Here is a 19,686-nt window from a genome sequence, read left to right on the forward strand (position 1 = left end):
GAGGAAATTCCACCTAAGAGAAGTTATAGCTCATATCCTCAGGTTTTCCACATCAGATCTGCCCTCTGCTCACACCGCCTACCTCCACTCAGGTGTTTACTTCCCTTTCTAAGCTGAGCAGAGCAGAGCTAAGACAACTAATGGAATCTTGAGAGGCAGACAACAGACAGCAGCTTCCCTCCTTGGGCACAATGGAAGATCTCTGACACTGGTTTGTTGGAGAAAAAGCAAATGAGCTACAGCTCACATGGAAAGAAGTGAAGCTGAGTGAATGCTGTTGACTTGCTGTAGGTGACTGTTCCAACTTTGACACTTGAGCCAGTTTGAGTTTGATCCCGTTCATAAGTATTCAAAGGTAACTTCTGTTCTGCTTGCCTGAAAGTCAACAACATCATTTGTGCTTTCACCCGTGCAAATAAAGAGCACCTTGGCTCAGCGGTGCAGCATCCACCAGTGAAGTCCAGTTCTGCCATGCCTTTAGCTCATGGGAAGGATTCTTCTAGCTTTTAATTATAAGATAGGATCACGTTATAGAAAAAAAACCTTCATCAAGTAACCTTAAAACCTTAAAAAGTAACAAAAACCTTAAACAAGTAACATGGGCTGTCCAAGCACGCACACAGATGTGATGCTTTCATGTGGGTTCACACTGCTTGTCCTTTTACTTCCTATGGTTTGCTGCCTCCATTGCTGTGTTTCGCCTTCAGCTGGGCTATAAGCCATTAGGAAAGACTTTTTTTCCCTCTGTGTTTGTACAGCATCAAGCACAGTGAGGCTCCAAGGGCTCCTCACCCTACTGTACCATTAATAGTTAAGAACAGTCATTATTTTATTCTCATTATCAAATCAAAGAAATAACACTGCTTCAAGGCTGCACATGCTGTTGCAAGTAGCAAAGTGCTTGTGATACCTGTAGCCCTTTTGCTACTCTTAGCTAGCCACTAACTCACTTAATTTTGTGTAGTTTAGCACATTACAAGATTGTTCAAGAGTGCCATAAATGATGTCAGGCACCATCAGAAACCACTTCAGAAAATCATTGCCTGTAGCCAGATCAAAAGGTGAACACCTGGAAACTTGCAGTTCTGGGAAAGCAGAATAAATCTCTTCTCCCCCCCCACCCCCTTCTCTTCCTCTTGGAGATTTGTTTCTTTTTGCCTTAAAGAATTTGAAAGGTTTATTTACAGCTTTTCAAATGACCCCTAATCTATTTAGAAAAACATAGCATGGCAAATTCATCTCGGGTGTAACTCCATTTGTTGACTTAAGCAGCCTTGTGCCAGAAGGGAGCCTGGCCCAGGAGTTTCTCTGCAGACAGAAAACAAAGCACTTGAATACAACACTTAATTTGCTTGTTGAGTCCCATCACAGGCTGTCCTGGAATATATTTATTAAAGGTAATTCTTCTATTTTGGTGAGATTATATCAGTAACTGAAACTCACGGTATTAGCTCTAAACCTTGCCTAGTTCCTTAGGCTTCGCTGCTTGAGGCTGATAATTTTCACAGCACCTGACAACATTTAAAGAGACATTGTATTATGTAGTTTGGTGAAACCTAAGACCATAAATAACTGGGAAAGTTGCTTGTTTTGTCAGATATCAGCAATGTAGTTAATTAAACAATCCATCAAGGGCAACTTTGGGGAAGTAATGTGAAAAGTTATTTACCGTGGTACTGCAGAATTTAGCGCCTGTTGCAAAGATAGAGAGTCCATAAGTAATAGTAAAATCATGCCTGTTATAGCTGACTTCATCAACACATAATTGGTTTGTTTAAGCTTACAAATTGCTGGCATTCTTCTCTTGACCAGGTTTATATATTGATTCACTCATTTTCTCAGTGAGGCCCAAACCATGAATACTTTCCCCAGTAAAAGAGCCTGGGGCACAAAGAGACCCATCAGAAATGGTAGCTGATGCTTTTTGTGTGATATATGCTAAACATAAAGCATGAATCTGGCTGTCAGAGCTCTCTCTCTATGTTGTATATGGAGCAGGGGCACAGCATGTTGGGGGAAAGGACTGGCAAAAAGGATAAGGAAAAAACACGAAGCAGAAAGCAGGGAGAAAATTAGGAAGGGTGAAAAACAGAGTAGTTCTGAAAAGCAGAAATCAGCAAGTGAAACTGGGAGGTAGAGACAGGGCCAAAGCATCAATAGACAACCAACCCTCTTCCCTGCACGGCTGTTTAGCGGATATACCTGTTTATAGTATGAACCCTCCCCAAAAGGAGCCATATTAAGAAATCAGTGATGAAGTCAACAGAAAACTGAATAACGTGTTTTGGGTATATTTTGCAAGAATCCATCCGTTTGCTTTCATTTAGATGCTAACAATGTGATTGTGTTACAGCAAACTGGGGTTTGGCTTTCTCAAGTACAAAAAACCATTACGATCTTAATTACTATGAGTGGCTTGCTTTAAAGCATAGCATTTTGTGTAGGTTTGTAGATTTCCATCCCCTTTCTTCAGACATTAATATACCAGAGTGAGAGTTGTGCTTTCTGTGCTCTTCTGACCTTTCACCAGGACTTTGGTCACATACTTTATAAGAAAATCCTGAGGCCACAGAGCATATGCAAACACATATCAGGCTGAACTGATTGGGACAGCACTAAGAGGGGAATATGTTTCAAAGATGATAATTACCTTCCATATGCAAGCAACCTGATTTGCAGGCAAAGGATAAATAGAGTCTTTTAATGAGGCACCCAAACATTTGCATTTTCCTTTTACAAACCAACTCCTTGCTAAAGAAGCTGGCCTGGTGTATGCACATGCATTGCTCCTACAACCAATTTGTTTACTATGTACGCTAATAGTACATATTTATTGGTAGCAAATACAAATGCCAATAATTCAGCCAGGGCAAAAATATGAAAGAAAATAAAAGGAGCGTTCTTTAGAAGGCTGGTTTGCTATATCCAAGGAACTTTCGACTTTATACACTGCAAGAACACTCTTTCTCATACGGAACAAGAGCAGGTAATTTAAAAGAAGCAAATATAAACAGTAGCAACCCCCAAACAATTCTTTTGAAATATAGTATATGAAATGCCCAAATTATTTCTGCTATATATAAACATATATATGATCAGATATAAACATATATCTGATCCAGCATCACTGGGACTTTAAAACTGACTTCACAAGAGCAAGATCAAGCCCTGTAGCAACAATATTATAGACTTGTTTGATGTGGAATTACAAAGTCTGAAAACTTCTGGTGAGCTCTCCTCTACGAAGCAACCTTACAATTCTTTCAGTGGTTCCAGGTTACAGATGACAAACCTAATCTGAAGAGGAACATTTCTATGTTTGATGTTAACTGTAATAACAACTATATTCAGTTAGACCTCTTAAACCTTTTAAGAAAGCAGATACTTGACACATAGTTCTTATTTTTGTAGTAGCTGTATCCCCCAAAAGCTTGAAGTGATAAATCTGAATATAGAGTAATGTTTCTCAGTATTTCCCATACAGTTTGTACGTATTAGGATTGCATAATAAATAGATGTTTTAAATATTTGTTCCAAGAGGTCTTCCCTTGAACTTAAGCATAAGTTATCTAAACAGTTGAAAAAAGATTTATAGTTATGAAGAGGCCTATATGTCAAGCAAAGTTTTATGATATGTTCCATAATAAATTAGCAATAAATGGATACAGGTGACTCTGGAATTTATGGCCTTTAATGTTTTAATGCTTCACTAAAGAAAAACCTATTATTAAGGTCTTAAAGGGTAATACAGGAATACCATCTACAAATTGTCAATTTAAATAGTTGTTGCCAGGTATTTGAACAGTGGAACGTTTTGGCTTGACCAGCAGTAGGGGTAGACGGCAAAGAAAGTAACAGAAAACCAGATCACTTCAGAAGTACAAATGAAGATTTCACCCTGCAAACCCTACACAATGTGTCACCTCTGCTCCAGCTGCACTGAAAATGATGGTCCTGATCCTTCAACTCCTCACATTTGTAATTATCCAGGTAATCCAAGTCTAGGGCTCTGTATTACTCCTATAGGTAAAGGCTACAGGATTCATCCCAGTTTAACTGATAGCTAAAAGCTGGTGAGTGAAGCACTGTTCCCTGCTTTGCTCGGAGATCCTTTCTAATGTTTCTATCCACATGAAAGTTATTGCTGGAATTCAAGCAATAACACACTGTGGGAAAGAAAGAGATTTTACTGTCCTAATACTGCGACCTCAGGTAACACTGGAAACTGCCCTAAAGCACATTGGGGTAAACACCAGAACTACCACAGATGTCTACGAACCCTTTCTGCTAACACCTCTTAACTGATTAAACCCCATCAAAAGATAAAAATATGGATCAAGCTGATGAGAATCCCATCAGAAGATAAACCAAACCTTTGGGTCAAAACACAGATGGTATTTGGTGGGGTAAAGAGGCAGAGAATTACCTGTGAAGGTAAATCAGACCTGGCAGCAAGGAGTTAAGATCCCAAAGACACTTGGCAGTGCCTGCTCACTCATGGCAAACAGTTTTCCCCCCTGGGATGCAACACAGACCCAACCCAGCACTCCAGACAAGACTGGGTCAAAATTGCTTTTTCAGATTAGGCATACCCAGGCCATTAGCATGATGTCTGCACGTTAACACATCAGCACAAAGATAGGCAAGGGGGAGGGGGAAAGAGTTATGCAAAAGGACTCTGCAACTGCCATTGGGGCAGACATCTCTAACAGGAAACACATGTTATCCAAGCCTATGCCTAATAGGGTTGAACAGTAATTAAAAAATATCTTTTATTTGGAGAGCTGGGTCTTGAAACTACCAACTCGCACCATTAATCTTCTTGATCTACTGCAAAGATCTGCAGCAAGGGTCAGCGTGCAGGATCTCTGCCATTTGTACAGGGACGAGCACACTGACAGGACAGTGAACTGTAAACCAGACACAGTTGTTACATACAGTTATCGATGAGCAGTGGTTGGGAAAGGAGTCATACGGGACCCATTACCTGGTAACATCACCAGCTCTCATGTCACTGGGCTGCCATTGGTAAATCACCTTGAAAACTGTTCAGAAATGAAATTTAGGTGAGGCAATTGCATGGGGAAACTATCTGACTGGAATGAGAAGCAGGAAGAAGGCTCAGGAAAAGGTATCACTGCCCTCAGGCTGCCTTGTTCTGCTTGTCAGAGATGGCAGAGCGAAACCCACTGCTAGGCTGGAAATGCTGAGATTTGCTTAAGACATTTATGCTCCCACGTGTGAATGTGTAAAATGGGTTGTCTAAACTTCAAGCCATACCATGCTAACTGTGCCATAACAGTTAAAGCAGCAAACCCAAGTCATCTGTCCCATGCTGCACATTTTCCTCCCAGCAATAACACAGGTCTGCTTCACCAAATGGTTATGTTGTTCCAAGTTACCCCAAGCTGGGGAACCTTTCTGGTCTGAAGCACCCTGACATCCTCTATGAGTAAAACTAAATCTGCACAGGGGCTGATACGGGTATAACCAGGCAGTTTGTGGTCAGGAGAAAATCTACCCATAACCAGAACAGTCCCAAATCCCCATCTCCCAGCAGAGCCTGGAGGGCAGTGTTTTAGCCAGCCTCTTACCTCAGAAGGAGTGTCAGTTTAAGACCTGTTGTCATTCAATTAATCTCCAGCATGGCCACAGTGTAGAGAGAAGCTCTCCACTTCAGACAGCCTGGATAATCATTAATTAACCCATTAGTCTTGCTCACTTCCCATTTCCTTTCCTTTCTGTGCTCTACTGTCGTAACACCACTAGATGTTTTCCCCTATTTTGACAGGACCAAGATTTTCTCTTTGGTTTGGGGGGGGGATGCTTTTTGGTTTTGATTTTTTTCCTCAGATTTTGGAGTGCTTTTAAAAGAATTTGCTGAGCACCTGTGATTTCATCTGGAAGTTGTTTTTATCTTCATGCTGTGAAGAGCTAACTTCCAGATCACCCTCCCGTCCATATGCCTATCAGATGTGTTCATGTTGTGCTGGGCTGGGCAGGGTGTGGGGGGGGTTCACTATGAACTATGAGTGCATCTGACCCTTAGCAATGACTGCTGCAGGTGAGTTGTAAGGCTATCTGCCTGTTCAGATAAAACTCAGATGCTATGCTACAGGTACAACCTCTGCTCCCAAGAGCCTTCTGCTGTGCTCTGTCCAGGGGGACGGGAAGGCTCCTTTGCCACCAGGGACCTTTACAGCTACAACAGAATCATATATTATGAAAACTCTAAATAACTGCTATGTTTCTTTGTAGTTTTATTTGTTATTCATCCCTTGACGTACAAATGCTATATCAGTGTAAAAGACAGATTATCAAATAAAGATCCCATGGTTATTTCTTTCAATTCTCCCCCAGGACAGAAGAAACTGAGGTGATTGTAGGAACAAAGGATTAGTTTAGCTTGAGCAAATGTCCCCAGGTCTGACTCTAGAGTACAATATCACCTTTCTGTTGTCTCTGAAGTACTTTCACTCAGGTAATATGGGGGAAAAGACACAGATACATTCTCCTTAGACAACAGAAGTTAGTAGACTTAGATCTAATAGTGATCACTCTTAGGTTAATAGTGGGTTTATGACTCACTTCAGTAGCTGTGATGAAGAATCCACATATAGAAATATTCTGGAAAGGTCAGTTCACAAAAAAACCTCAGCTTCTGGGGATAGGGCAAGTAAACCCATTCTTGTGCAAAGACAACTGATATCTTCTTGTAAGTAAAAAGTTAGAAAAAATAGGACAGATTTGATGCTTCAAGGCAACAGCTATTTAATTTACACATGTAGCTGGCATATTTGTGCGAACCAATATAGGAAACTGCACTACAACTTTACTGCAGGTCTCTTCATTAGAACTACAGGCTTCTAAAATACGATTTTCAGGCTTTTCTGCCTCTATCTATTATTCCACCATGATAAAGGTTTAAACATATTATATAGCTATGTTTCTTGAGTTTTCCAATGTATGTATATTTTAATGGCTTCTACAGTAGTGTTTAAATGAGTATGAAGAAATAAAATGTATGGATTTCAGACGCTTCTGAGTTTAAAAGCAGACTGAAAAATGTGGAAGTGAGGAAGTGATGAGGTATAATGAATCACAATTGCTTTGCATTTGGGATTTTCAAACATGTTTAAACCATTGGAATCTTTTCCTGCATTCAGACATATTTCTAATGGCTTTAAAGATTCTTGCTTCATATAGATGCTGTGCATTGGGAATGGGGGTGAATCAAAGCCTGACTCTGGATGTTGCTCTTCCAAGGATGTCTAGATGTTCCTGCACCACTACTTGAATTTTGCAGCTAAGGTCCCTCCCTGCTATGTCCAGGATTGCCAATTCTCACAACACTTTGTGTAAGGTACCATTTGAGTACTAAAATTGTATCAGTGGGCTACGAGGGCTATAGCTCAGGAGGAACGGATGCTAACCTTCAGTTGCAGGGCTGCTGCCTGGAGACTGGACTGCAGGAAGAGATGAGGTTTCCAGTGACTATCAGTGCAATATTACTTGTCATGTCCTGCAAATGTGATTGCTTTCCTGCCTGAGAAGTGTGTATGGAGCTAAAAAACAGTACACACTGATGAGGTGATGTGTGGCTTTCATGCCCAGTTTGCTGGAACCACTGTCAAGAGTAACTGGGACTGGAGGGAAAGGGTAGCAAAGTTTGCTGTTAGACACAAAGGTAGGGTGAGCTGGATGCAAGCAGGAGGCCTGTCAACAGGAATGGAGAAGGTGATTGAAGGAATGCAAGGCAGAGCCAAAGAAAGATGAAGAATTGAAGGTGGGGATTTTTCTTCTAGGAACAAGACAGGACTACACAAAAATCAGAAACAGCGAGAAGAGGTTAAGCCTACTAGAAGGACGGGGTTGCTGTTTGCAAGATGAGGATGATGATGGTGAGATCGCTGTTTGAAAGAGTTGCTGTAAGAGATGGTACACGTACCATACTGCTGGAAAAGAAATAAGAGAAAAGAAAAGGAGTGTCTGTTCATATGATTTTAGACATTACAGGAGTTACTTTAGAGTCTGCACATGAAAAAATAGGCCAACAATGTTGATATTGTTCAAGACCAGGTTGGACGAGGCCTTGGGTGATATGCTTTAGTGTGAGGTGTTCCTGCCCATGGCAGGGGGGTTGGAACGCGATGATCTTAAGGTCCTTTCCAACCCTGACTATTCTATGATTCTATGATATTGGGGATACTTTCCACATGCTCAGCAGGAGCTTCCTAGAGAGTCTTCTAATGCTGAAAAAGAAATACCTAAGAAAAGCACCAGTAGCTATGACTGTGTCTTCATGAAATTTAAAGGCACAATTGCACATACAGCTTCAATATAAAGCAACAGTCTAAGCTGCCTTGGTTACTGTCTGACTTCCTGGGTTTATTTATTTATAGTCTATTGTTTCCTGTTAAGTATTTCTGAGTTGGTGATAATGGAGCACGATGCTTTTTTTTTTCCTTTTCCTCTCTTAATGGTATAGAGCAAAGTGGGGTTTATATCCAAATACATGAATCTCAATTGACAGCAGCTTAATGGCTACTTTCCTAAATACTACAATGCCTAACTTGACAGCATTTCTGCTGTGATTTATACAAAAGCCAAGTTCAAGGCAATTCTCTTTTTTAACCTTCTCTGACAATACTTCCTTGTCCTATTATTTTCTTGTTTATTTCAACTCAAGGGGGACTCAGGGTGTAGGGGGGAAACGTGGAAGTTATGCTAATGAAATTCTGCATTTCTCTGTTAAAGATAGAAGCATAATCTTTCACTGACGTGCTTCTTCCAAATTCAAGCAGGCAGGATCAAAAGTATTCTCTCAAAAATCAAGCAAATCTGTAAAACTCTCTAGAACACAAACTTAAATCAGAGCAGAGAACACTACAGCTTGAAATCAACAGTCAAGTTCAAATATAAAGCTGAAATTCCACCACTGATGATGCTGTGTGGTGAATCTAGCCCAAGCTTTTGTCTGTAAAACAGGTTATCAAACATCCCTCTCTGGGAATGGCCGAATGAAGTGATACCAGAGAGTCACCTCTCCAGGAATCAAACCAACTGCAACTTGTCTGGTGTTGGATGTCTGGTTCTGGTTTTACTTCTACAAGGCTGAAGTTAAACTATATATTCTTGCGCTCTGTCATTTGACAGAAGAATGTACTCAGCCCCCTACCATTTGCACTGCTTATCTTGCTGCCATCGTTAAGAGAACCTACTGCCTTGTAAAAATGCAACTACACGTGTTTCATAAAAGTCGATATAAAAATAACAACACCGGGGTACTCACATCTTTCTGGAACAATTGAATTCTGAAACAAGCATCTCTGGTTCTTCCTCCTGCAAATGGATCAAATTACATTTCACTAGGTAATAAAGTGTGGTACAATAGCCTGCCCAATCTGTTTTCATCTTGTCTTGTACAGAGTCTCAGATATACTTACTCATTATTCAAACTAATGGGCCTGCATTTGGCATATATTGAATGTTAGCGCTCTCCTTGGAAGTTGCAGAGGTTAACTGCTCCTAACAGTCTCTTTCCTTCCTTTCTGGGCATGTTTTCACCATCGATAATAGAAACAACAGAACTGAATGTCATAATACCCTAGAATGAAGGTGCTGGTGCAAACCACAGCGATGAAGTAATGGTAGCAATTTTTTTTATCCTAATCCCTGATCATCCCAATGGAACATAGTCCATACCTGGAAATATTTTTAAATGGATCAGGGAAGGAATCTGCTCCTGCCAAAATGCTTGCAGAATGGAATGCCTACATTATTAAGCATTATTATCATTCTTCATTCACTTTACTGGTAATGTTTGAGTGATTGTTGCTATACATAAGGAAGAAAAATGTTGTCACAAGGTGAACTGGAGATGTTACACCCTTCCTTCAGTTACCATTTCAGAGGAGGGAAAATACCTTTCTGAATACAAATGACCTAATTTAATGTTAACTATGAGCTAAATCATATAGTCCTGTAAGTGGTCCTGCTTCAGCAAGTTAAGATCAAAATCACTTTTGAAAACAGAAGCTTAAGAAATATTGTATATAATTCCTAGGCTCTATAGCAAGGAATTACACAAGCTGCTAATCACACACATAAAGTGAATAAACTGTTGGTAACAGTTGAAATGGTTTCTTTGCTCTCATTTTGTGCTATAATATTTTCCTAGTGCCTGCACTCCAAGTAGATATATCACATTTTGATGTAGTGAGGCTCTTTTCAAGGTGTGAAATTGGTAAGTACCAACACCAAAGGAGAAGAAATCTTTTAATACTGCGCTGTGCCACTTGAAGCAGTATTACCCTTTGGCTTGGAGCCACCAAACTCCAGTGAGAACTATTTTATAGCACATGACTATAATAAAAGATATTTAAACACGGCCTAACAATGGATTAAACTAGTAAGACACAGTTTGTGTTAGATCCCAAGGATGAATATCAAAAATAGAGGCAATAGTTTTGAAACAACAGCCAGCAGTGAAAAGTTTACTTCTAATGTAAACCAGACAGTCCCCAAAATAATTTGTGGTTTATTTAATTCTTACCGTTCATCTTGTGTTCTTTTGAGTAAGCTAAAGTAAGACACCCGCCTAAAAACACCAGCTGGTTTCGATTTTGACTCTGGATCTCTAGTGAGCTGAAAAACTGTAATCTCCATCTGCAAGGGTGGGGAGTAATTCCTGTAAACAGGGAAAATAAGGATTTTGCAGCATATGAGAAGGTGCATTTCGGGAGAAGAGAGAAAAACCAACCTCCCTAATATATTATAATGAATTACTGTTTTGTCATTATCTGGTTATATTTGCACAAACATCAATTGCATGTGAGCCCTGAAAAAGAATGTCTCATTGCCTTTAATATGCACTGCAGTATGCACCCATACAAAATCATTACTGTAACAAAACCAGCTGCGTGTAATAGAAAGCAAATGATTTACAATGTTACTATAAGAAACTACTTTATTTCACATTATCATAAAAAGAACAGCACTGAAAATTTGCATGACAAACACAAGAATCCAGGAAATTCCAAATCTAATTCATTTTTAGGTTTTAATAGGTATTAACTCACAGAGGTGAATTGTGAAGAACAATTCTTGAAGAATATTTCCAGAGAATTTAGCTGCAATATTGGAACCTGTATTTGGTGGAATGCAAACTAGTCCTGTAGATGAAGAAAATGCATAAGCCTTAAATAGTGGATTCACCGCTGGGCCTATAAAAGCTTATTTCCTTTTACATACTTGTTTCTATCACTGTGCTATGGTTAAAGGTTTGGGTCTAGCAAAAGTCTCTCTTTTAAGTCATTGGGACTTAAGTCCTCTGAATAAAGATTGATGGATTAGATGCTGTTGCTCTGAAAATTTCAGTTCTGTATCAACCTGCGGAGTTTCAGTTTTCAGCTACTGTGAAATCATAACAAATAGACACAAGCAGTTTCAAACCCATGTTCTTGCCCAGTCGTGTGGAGTAGTTGGGTTACTCAACTGATTTAGCAGATTACAAAGGATCAACTCCTAACTCTATGGTGTCACGAAGCAAGTTTCTGTTGTTTGGTGGAAGGTAAGCCTATTTTATGTAAGTATGGAAGGAGATAACAGCTGTTACCAAAAAGGTGGCAGGCATGTGAAATAAAAACTAAAGTCTTGAACAAATGAAGCTTTATAAGACCCAGGCAGGACTCAAACAAATGTTCAATGAAAGTCACTTTTATGGCTTTACTTTGGTTTATCGCAAGGCAGTAATAAATGTGTCTCATTAAAAGCCAGTAAAAGAACACCACCTACACCACCGATTGCTGTAACTGCAGATATAGCAGATCTGGAATAGTTACCTAAAGACCCTCATTTCCTAGCATTTAATGCTTCCCTGTCCATATAAACTAGCCTTCTATGGATTTAAAGACTGTTGGATGCTAAAAGCAGCAGCTGTGGCTGGGAAAACGACACTTTGAAAGCCCTGTTTCTTTCTCAAGGTGAAGTTAGAGGGAGGTTGAATGAACATGGAGCTCTCTCCTTGGCTAAAAACAAATTGCCAGAGGAGAACATGCCAACAGAAAGACAGGCAATTCCCCCATTCTGGATAGAGAGTGTTTTCCCTCAGCTTTATTGCTCAGCGGGTCAAATTCATTCCTGGTGAAATGGCAGTTCCCATGGTGAAGCCGCAAGAAAACTCTGAAACCTTCTGGCACCTGTCAAGAAATGGGGATGTGAAAGTGGGGGGAGGAATTGGCATGCAGAAGCTGGGATTAAGGGTGGGAGCCACCACATAAAAGATTATTCTTGTTCTAGTTGTTAGAACTTTTTTATTGCATAGAATTTACATACATGCTTATTAAGTGGTTTAAAAAAGAAGCCTGACAGATATTAAACAGCATGCCACACTCTTTATGCTGCTGCCATACAGATGTGTCCAAAGCATAAACAGACTTACAGTCAGCACTCAGTTGCTCTATGGGAGAGTATCTCTGTAGTAAATTTCTCCAGAGTTTTCAGGACAATTAACTTGAGAATTGAAAACATTTCCCCCCCCAGATTTGATCCTTTGCTTGATCTCTCACTGCTTTCCAATTATGCAGGGAAAATATATAGCAAGTGTTTTAATACCCTAGATTGAATTTCCTAACCCTAAGCTGGCAGCAGAATTACTGGGCCAGGGATTCTGGCACAAGAAGTACAGCTGTGTGTGAGCTGGTGGGAAAACTACTGGAATATCATGACTAGTCTTGGTGTTCACACTTCAAAGCGGCCATGGAAAATTGAAAATAGATCAGAAAAGAATGATTTCAAGATCTGGGATATCTGCCTTGTAGGGATAGATGTATGCAGCCTAATCTGTTTACTTTATCGAAAGAAAGGTTAAGAGACTTGATCATGATATATTAATACCTACATGTGGAGAAGATTTGCAATGGCTCTGTAATTTAGCGTATGAGAATGAATCAAGACTTAGAAGCTGAAAATGGTCAAATTCTGATTACGGATAAAGCAGACAGGATTTACAGTGGGGTTAATTAGCCATCAGGAAAATTTCTACAAGAGGATTGTGTGTTCTTCACCCTAGAAGCTTTCCAAATAGACTGGATGGCTCTTTGACATAAGAAGACCTGTGAACTGGGCTGAGTGCAGGATTGCCAGGTGAGGCATTCAGGCCAGGGCAAATTTGTTAATCATGATGATACCTATGACCAAAGATGTGCTGGGGCAGGTCAGTCTTACTTAGTTGAACTAGTTGGTAAAATCAGCATTGGTATATGACCCATGGTAAAACCTACATCCCGAATAATCCCTTCTTCACAGCCACGCTGATGCTCTGGAAGCCCTGTGCTTGGCTTGGGGCACAGCCTCCTCTTTCCTTCACAATACTCTCCATGACCAGATTTTTCTGTAGAAAATATAAAAATGGAGCCATGTCCATGGAGTTTTGTCCAATCCCACTGGTGCCATGCACAACCCAACTGCTCTCATCTTTCTTCTACCTCTTTTCTGGCACAGACCCCTGAACTTCAGGCTTACCATTGGATAGAAAAGTCAGTGAAAAATGTCTACTTTGGAAACACATACTGGATACTTAAATGTTGAAGTAGTCTCTGTTTCTATGATAGAAGTCATTTCAGCAATGAGCCTGAAAAGTGGTATCCTGGCTTGGATTATATTTAAGTTGTGAGGACTAACTTTTAACTGCCTGTGAGTTTTGCTGAGTAAAGGTTATTTGCATGGTAATGTTAGTCATATACCTCTTTAGTCGGCACTCTCTAGGCATTATCATTCTGCTCAAACCCAGCAATGGTGCAATTAATGCCTTACCTAAACGTCCATGATATTTTCACTAGGGATGGAAGGGCCCAGGTAGTGGCAGGAGACTGTACAAAAGATTCTGACATAAATTAATCCGCGAGACCCCACTTGGAGCACTGTGTGCAGTTCTGGTGTCCTCAGCGTAAAAAGGACATGGAACTGTTGGAACAAGTCCAGAGAAGGAAGGGCCATGAGGATGATCAGGGGACTGGAGCACCTCCCGTATGAAGACAGGCTGAGAAAGTTGGGGCTGTTCAGCCTGGAGAAGAGAAGGCTGCGTGGAGACCTCATAGCAGCCTTCCAGGATCTGAAGGGGGCCTATAAGAATGCTGGAGAGGGACTCTTCATTAGGGACTGAAGTGATAGGACAAGGGGTAACGGGTTAAAACTTAAACAGGGGAAGTTCAAGTGAGATATAAGGAAGAAATTCTTTACTGTGAGGGTGGTGAGGCACTGGAATGGGTTGCCCAGAGAGGCTGTGAATGCTCCATCCCTGGCCGTGTTCAAGGCCAGGCTGGACAGAGCTTTGGGCAACATGATTTAGTCTGAGGCATCCCTTCCCATGGCAATGGAGTTGGAACTGGCTGATCTTAAGGTCCTTTCCAACACAAACCGTTCTATGATTCTATGATTCTATTGCCCAACTAGAGTATTAATTATATGGCCTTTTCCATCACTGTAAATGAAGGTGGACATGCTGTTGTAGTAGTATGGGGGAGAGAAAACATGAGATCGAGCAGCAGCAAAGAAACAAAAAAGAGGCTGAAGGAAAACAAAATATGGAGATGATTTAAAATCACTTATGAGACCTGTGCCTGCTAATGCATTTTTTCAAATGATTATGACTTACATAAAATACATTCAGACATCTTCTTCTCATTAGAAATATTGAGTTGAAAAAGATATAACCAGTATCCCAGTGTGTTCCTCTTACATGAGCTTTTGAACCACAGCTACGAAGTTGCATCCAGCACTGGTATGACTTCACATCATATGTTGCTGGATGATGAGACATCTGTGTTCTTACATGGACAATCATATTTACTCCATCAGTGAGAGTGTTTCTAGAGAACAATTGCTGACGTCTTAGCATGGTTTCTATTTTGCTATTGAGACTGGTGTGGTCCATCTTTGATTTCATATTTTTCTAGCACATGGGATTTTCAAAAGACCTGCTGTAGAGAGCTTTTACTGCTATTCACTACTTTTTCCAGTTAGATAGACAATGCTGTCAAACATCAATGGAAAAAGGGGGAGCATCACTGATTTAAGCCATGCAGGTACAGCGTAAACCTTAAAGTAACGACCAGAGGAAGAAAACAAATCACTTTTGCTAATGCAAGGTCCATTCAAAGGAGTTCAGAGGGTGACATCTATATCCTAATTCTGTTAGTACTGACTTTTTAGTGAGGCTCAACAAGAGAGAGCTCCAGTGGCAAACTTCCACTGCACTTCCGCTTTTAGAAGCAAAGACAAAGCAGCATGAAAAGCAAAGCTATATATCCAACAAGAGACTGCAACACCAGGTAACTGCTTTCATTTCTATTTACTCACACTCCAAACCCAACTAAACCTGACTGCATCACTTTGCTTTCATGTGCAGGTACATTTTCTGAGCACAATTCTAATGTGAAAGTGGACAAAGAAGAGCCTTAGTAGATTAGAGAAAGAGCTGCACATAATCAGAGGCTAAATTCTGCTCTCTGTCACACTGGAGAAAACGCTAAGCAATTACCCCACTGCCTTTAGTGGAGTGATCCTAGATTTATATTACTGTAAATGACAGCAAAAATTGGACCCAGTATAGAAATAATCTATCAAAAGCCCTAAGTGTAGTTGCACAATTCAATCTGTAAATAATGCCACTAATGCACATATGGCTAATTTACATCCAGACTATGAGAACATATCCAGTGCTGGTTTCCAGGATGCATGAAGCATTAGGCAGTGCCAAAATAAATGTGCAGTATTCCCATAGCCTTCATGATCCTTCCAACTTTTGGTGCTGGGGAGAAGATGCACTACAGATATTTTGGAAAAGTGAAATTTTATCTCTTATATGAGCATGTATTGGATAATTCTTACAGAAAAGGCATAGAAGGCTGTCAAGCAGCACTGCATGCCTACTTGCATGAGCTCTGCAAGCTCTCTCCTCTCATAAAGTTGTTTTTATCTAATTTGTCTCTTACTGGGAGCAGAATTTTAGGAGCAGCTTGAATCTTCTAAGAATAAACCATGCTTCAAAGAAAGGAGGGTTTTAAGTAACATTAGAGAAGAGTGCTTGGAGTACATACATTTAATGCACATAAAACTTAACTACAGCAATTTCATTTAGATTCCTTCTCTAATCACATATTTATATTGAGACCTTGCTGAAGCCAAATTGAAATTTGTATTGCTAGGAGGCAAAGATGATATAAAATCTGAATTATTCATCAACTGTGCAAGAGAAAAAAAAAATTCTCCCAAAATATCAAATATTGTTCTGGGCTTTCTATCAGCTCTGCAATGTGGGTGAAGAGTTAGAAAAATCTATGTCTTGGTTTATCAAGGCTTGAAGGGAGACATGTTAAGTCTAAATGTATCAAACACATCAAACCTCCATTCTTCCTTATAAAATGTTTTGTTGTTTCATTTTACTTTTTGAATCATCAGGGAAGAAGGCTTCTCCTATTACCAACACGCAGGAGGAGGTGTTGAGACCCTGCAGTTAACTGCAGATTAATCACGGCTGAGTCAGTGCTGCAGGTGGATTCCATTATACCCTTCAACAACAGAAGAGACATGAGGGGTAGTCCTCTGTACAAGAAAAACTCTGGGAAGGAAGTCTGGGGGCAGCTAAGTCTGGGAAAAAGTCTTGGGAATGAGCAGGAAGTTTAAATGTGTTGTTTGAGTTAAGGAGACAAAACTGAGAGGAGGCCTTTTCACTCTCTTCAAGGAGCACGCTCTGCTTTAAGGTCGGTAGGTACTTTATCTGCTTGTGCAACTGCTAACTTAGTACACAAAGGCATAATGTAAGTATAACCATTTAATCTTATTACAAGTAGTTCCCTCTTGTCTGCCCTCATATGGCAGTCTACTGATGTTGTATATGTAGGTTCTGTAAAGCACTTTGAGGCCCTCGAGGGGGAAAAGAAGTAGAGAAGTTCAGAACTTCCATGACTAAGAACTTTTTTATGATGTAATTTTCTTGTATTTGCTGAGATTCTCCCTCAGAGAGTTGATAACTTTGGATAATTTCTGAGGTAATTGTCTCTGAGATCCCAGGAGACCTATAAAGATAGAATGAATGCATGAGTTTTTTAAACCCAGGGAAAATACCTCTGGAGATGTCTCATACTCTGACAATGATAAAAATCTCTTTTTTAAACTTCTAATTCATTAGGAAGCCAGAAAGAAGGTCATCATTTTGAAGTTGTTTCAATTGCTAATGTTTCTTAGGTTCTGTCAAGCACAAAAAAGATTATTCTCTGCAGAGATGGCAAATTATCTTTGACCCTCCCTATATTATTTATGTACATTTTCAGTGCATAGAAGTTGTTTGTGGCCTTCAAGCATTGGACATGTACTGAAAACACAAAAAGAATGTACATATTTAAGTCTGAAAATAAAAAACTTAAAACGGGATGTTTAGATTGGATATAAGGAAGAAGTTCTTTACTGTAAGGGTGGTGAGGCACTGGAATGGGTTGCCCAGGGAAGTTGTGAATGCTCCATCCCTGGAGGTGTCCAAGGTCAGGTTGGACAGAGCCTTGGGTGACATGGTTTAGCATGAGGTGTCCCTGCCCATGGCAGGGGGGATAGAACTAGATGATCTTAAGGTCCTTTCCAACCCTAACTATTCTATGATTCTAAAACAGATGTTATATAGCCAATTTCCATTTGTAATTATAACTCTTTAGCTTGAGCTCTAGTTTGCATTTCCATGATTTTTTAACTTCTCTAAGGGTCAGCTTGGAGGTTTCCATGAAGTTTTAGGAGAGCCAACAGCAAATCTGAATCTAGCCCTTAGCAGTTAGAAGAGCTGCATGTGTCTGGACCTGGAGGTACTGCTGAAGACAGTCAGAATCTCACTAGGTGTATGGCAGGATGATGGCCTTTCAGTGTGTCTGAGGTTCAGTGTGTCCATCCCAGGTTAGAAGTGCTCAAGGAGTTTGCATGATGGGGATGTTTTGATAGAAGAGTGAAATGCCTTGTCTGCTTATGATTTGTGCAAAAGCTACTGAGAGATAGGTGTTTTCATGTTCTTAAGGCTGAACTGAAATCTAGCCCAGACAGCTGACTAACATCTTGAGACATAGGCAGTTTGGGTCAAATCTGGATGACTGGCAAGTTCAATTATGGCATTTGATGACTGTTTTACAGCATTTAAGCCTCTTTGAACTTCATAATGGGTGACACTGTTGAAAGGCTGTGAAGTGAGTCCAGCTAAAAATGAACAAAAAAGATGATGCCTCCAACATTCCTAGTGGTACCTGGCATTTATTTGAAGTCTGATATCACACACAGTTTTCCTGTTTCCGAGACTGACAGGTTTCTGGTTCAAAAGTACCATTTTTCTGTCAGAACAATGGACAATTCTGTGGGCATTTACCTGATTTCAAGTTCCTGCTCCCCTTTCCAGAGACACATTTCCTTTGCTCCTTTTTGTATGATCCTGTTTATTGCAATAATGCAAGAAAGACGGTGAAGAATGAGCCAGGGGAGATGCAAATTGCATCTTAAGCAAAGAATAGGACAAACCCAACCTATTGAGGGCAAGCATGTCCTCCTTCTAAAGAGATACTCCAAAAGAGTAAATGTGAAAGGTATACAGGACAACGCAAACCTGGACATTGCATAACTCACCCAGCCTCTGAAAACCTTGAACATTCTGAGATGCAAAATTTGGGTTCAGGACAGAAATGTGATGAATATTCATCCAGCTTTTAATATTCACATGGAAATACTTCTAGCTTAATGAATTCTTCTCAAACCAAGAGAGCAGACAAAAACAGTAGCTTGAGAAAAACCTTCCAATTCACAGTGGTGGGTTTGAGCCTAGCTATTTGATTTCTGCAGTCAATTAATTCCAGTGAATTCCTGAAGAAGTCACTAATTGAAAAAACAACCACAGCTAAGATAAAGTTAACAGACAACAATATTCAGTCTCAAAATTTGCATAGTCTCTCCAGAAAATGTGCAATCTGGACAGTTGCAACAGCTACTGAAAGTTAGAGTCAGCTAGGCAGAAAGCAGTAGCTTGTTACATGCCTAGACAAAGCCAGCCTGCACTTCACAACTACACAACGTTCAAAGCAAACACATCGCCTGAGATCTGCCAACAAAGAGTTATTCAGCAAATAATTTCAAAGAAGAGATAGCATTTTCATTAAAAAAAGAAAACCAACAAAAAACAACAAGATGCTTCCTACTTCATAAGCAGAAATCAGGGAGAAATTAAATTGCCAAATTATCTGCTACAGTTTACCACTGCAAGCACACACAATTGCTCTGATCCTCTTTAGCAAGTAAGCAACTGGAAATGAGAAGCAGAAGATGGAACTGTCTCAGCAGCACAAGAAGATTTTCTTGCATTTTCTTTTGCAAGGGCAGCTGGAATATCAAGCCTGATGTTTAATCAGATGTACTGTTGGCTCAGGAGGGAGAATTGAGAGGGTATTTCAAATTACTGACATTGAAAAAAATCCACTATAATTCTTGGAATTCCCTCTATAAAAAAAACCTGCACATCTGGGCCAGAAATGCCTGGAAGAATGTGTAATAGAGATAGAAGGCACACATGAGGATTAAGGTTCTGTATTAAATACGCCACAGATATCCACTGTTGTTCTGTGATAAACAATCATTTTTTAAACTCGCTCTCATCACTCCCTGTGA

General features: G+C 40.0%; 1 long non-coding RNA gene across 1 annotated transcript; it reads right to left on the reverse strand.

Moving 5' to 3' along the window:
* Positions 1-205: 205 nt before the first annotated feature.
* LOC130603520 (uncharacterized) lies at positions 206-6,103 on the reverse strand. Its single transcript, XR_008973203.1, has 3 exons — positions 5,889-6,103; positions 1,444-1,511; positions 206-375 (listed from the first exon to the last, which is right to left on the reverse strand). It is a non-coding gene; the product is annotated as an uncharacterized LOC130603520 (long non-coding RNA).
* Positions 6,104-19,686: the final 13,583 nt, after the last annotated feature.

The sequence above is a fragment of the Pezoporus wallicus genome, unplaced genomic scaffold, assembly GCF_028554395.1.
Source record: "Pezoporus wallicus isolate ANWC-B61680 ecotype Strahan unplaced genomic scaffold, APGP_CSIRO_Pwel_v1 contig_8188, whole genome shotgun sequence".
NCBI classification, from domain to species: domain Eukaryota; kingdom Metazoa; phylum Chordata; class Aves; order Psittaciformes; family Psittacidae; genus Pezoporus; species Pezoporus wallicus.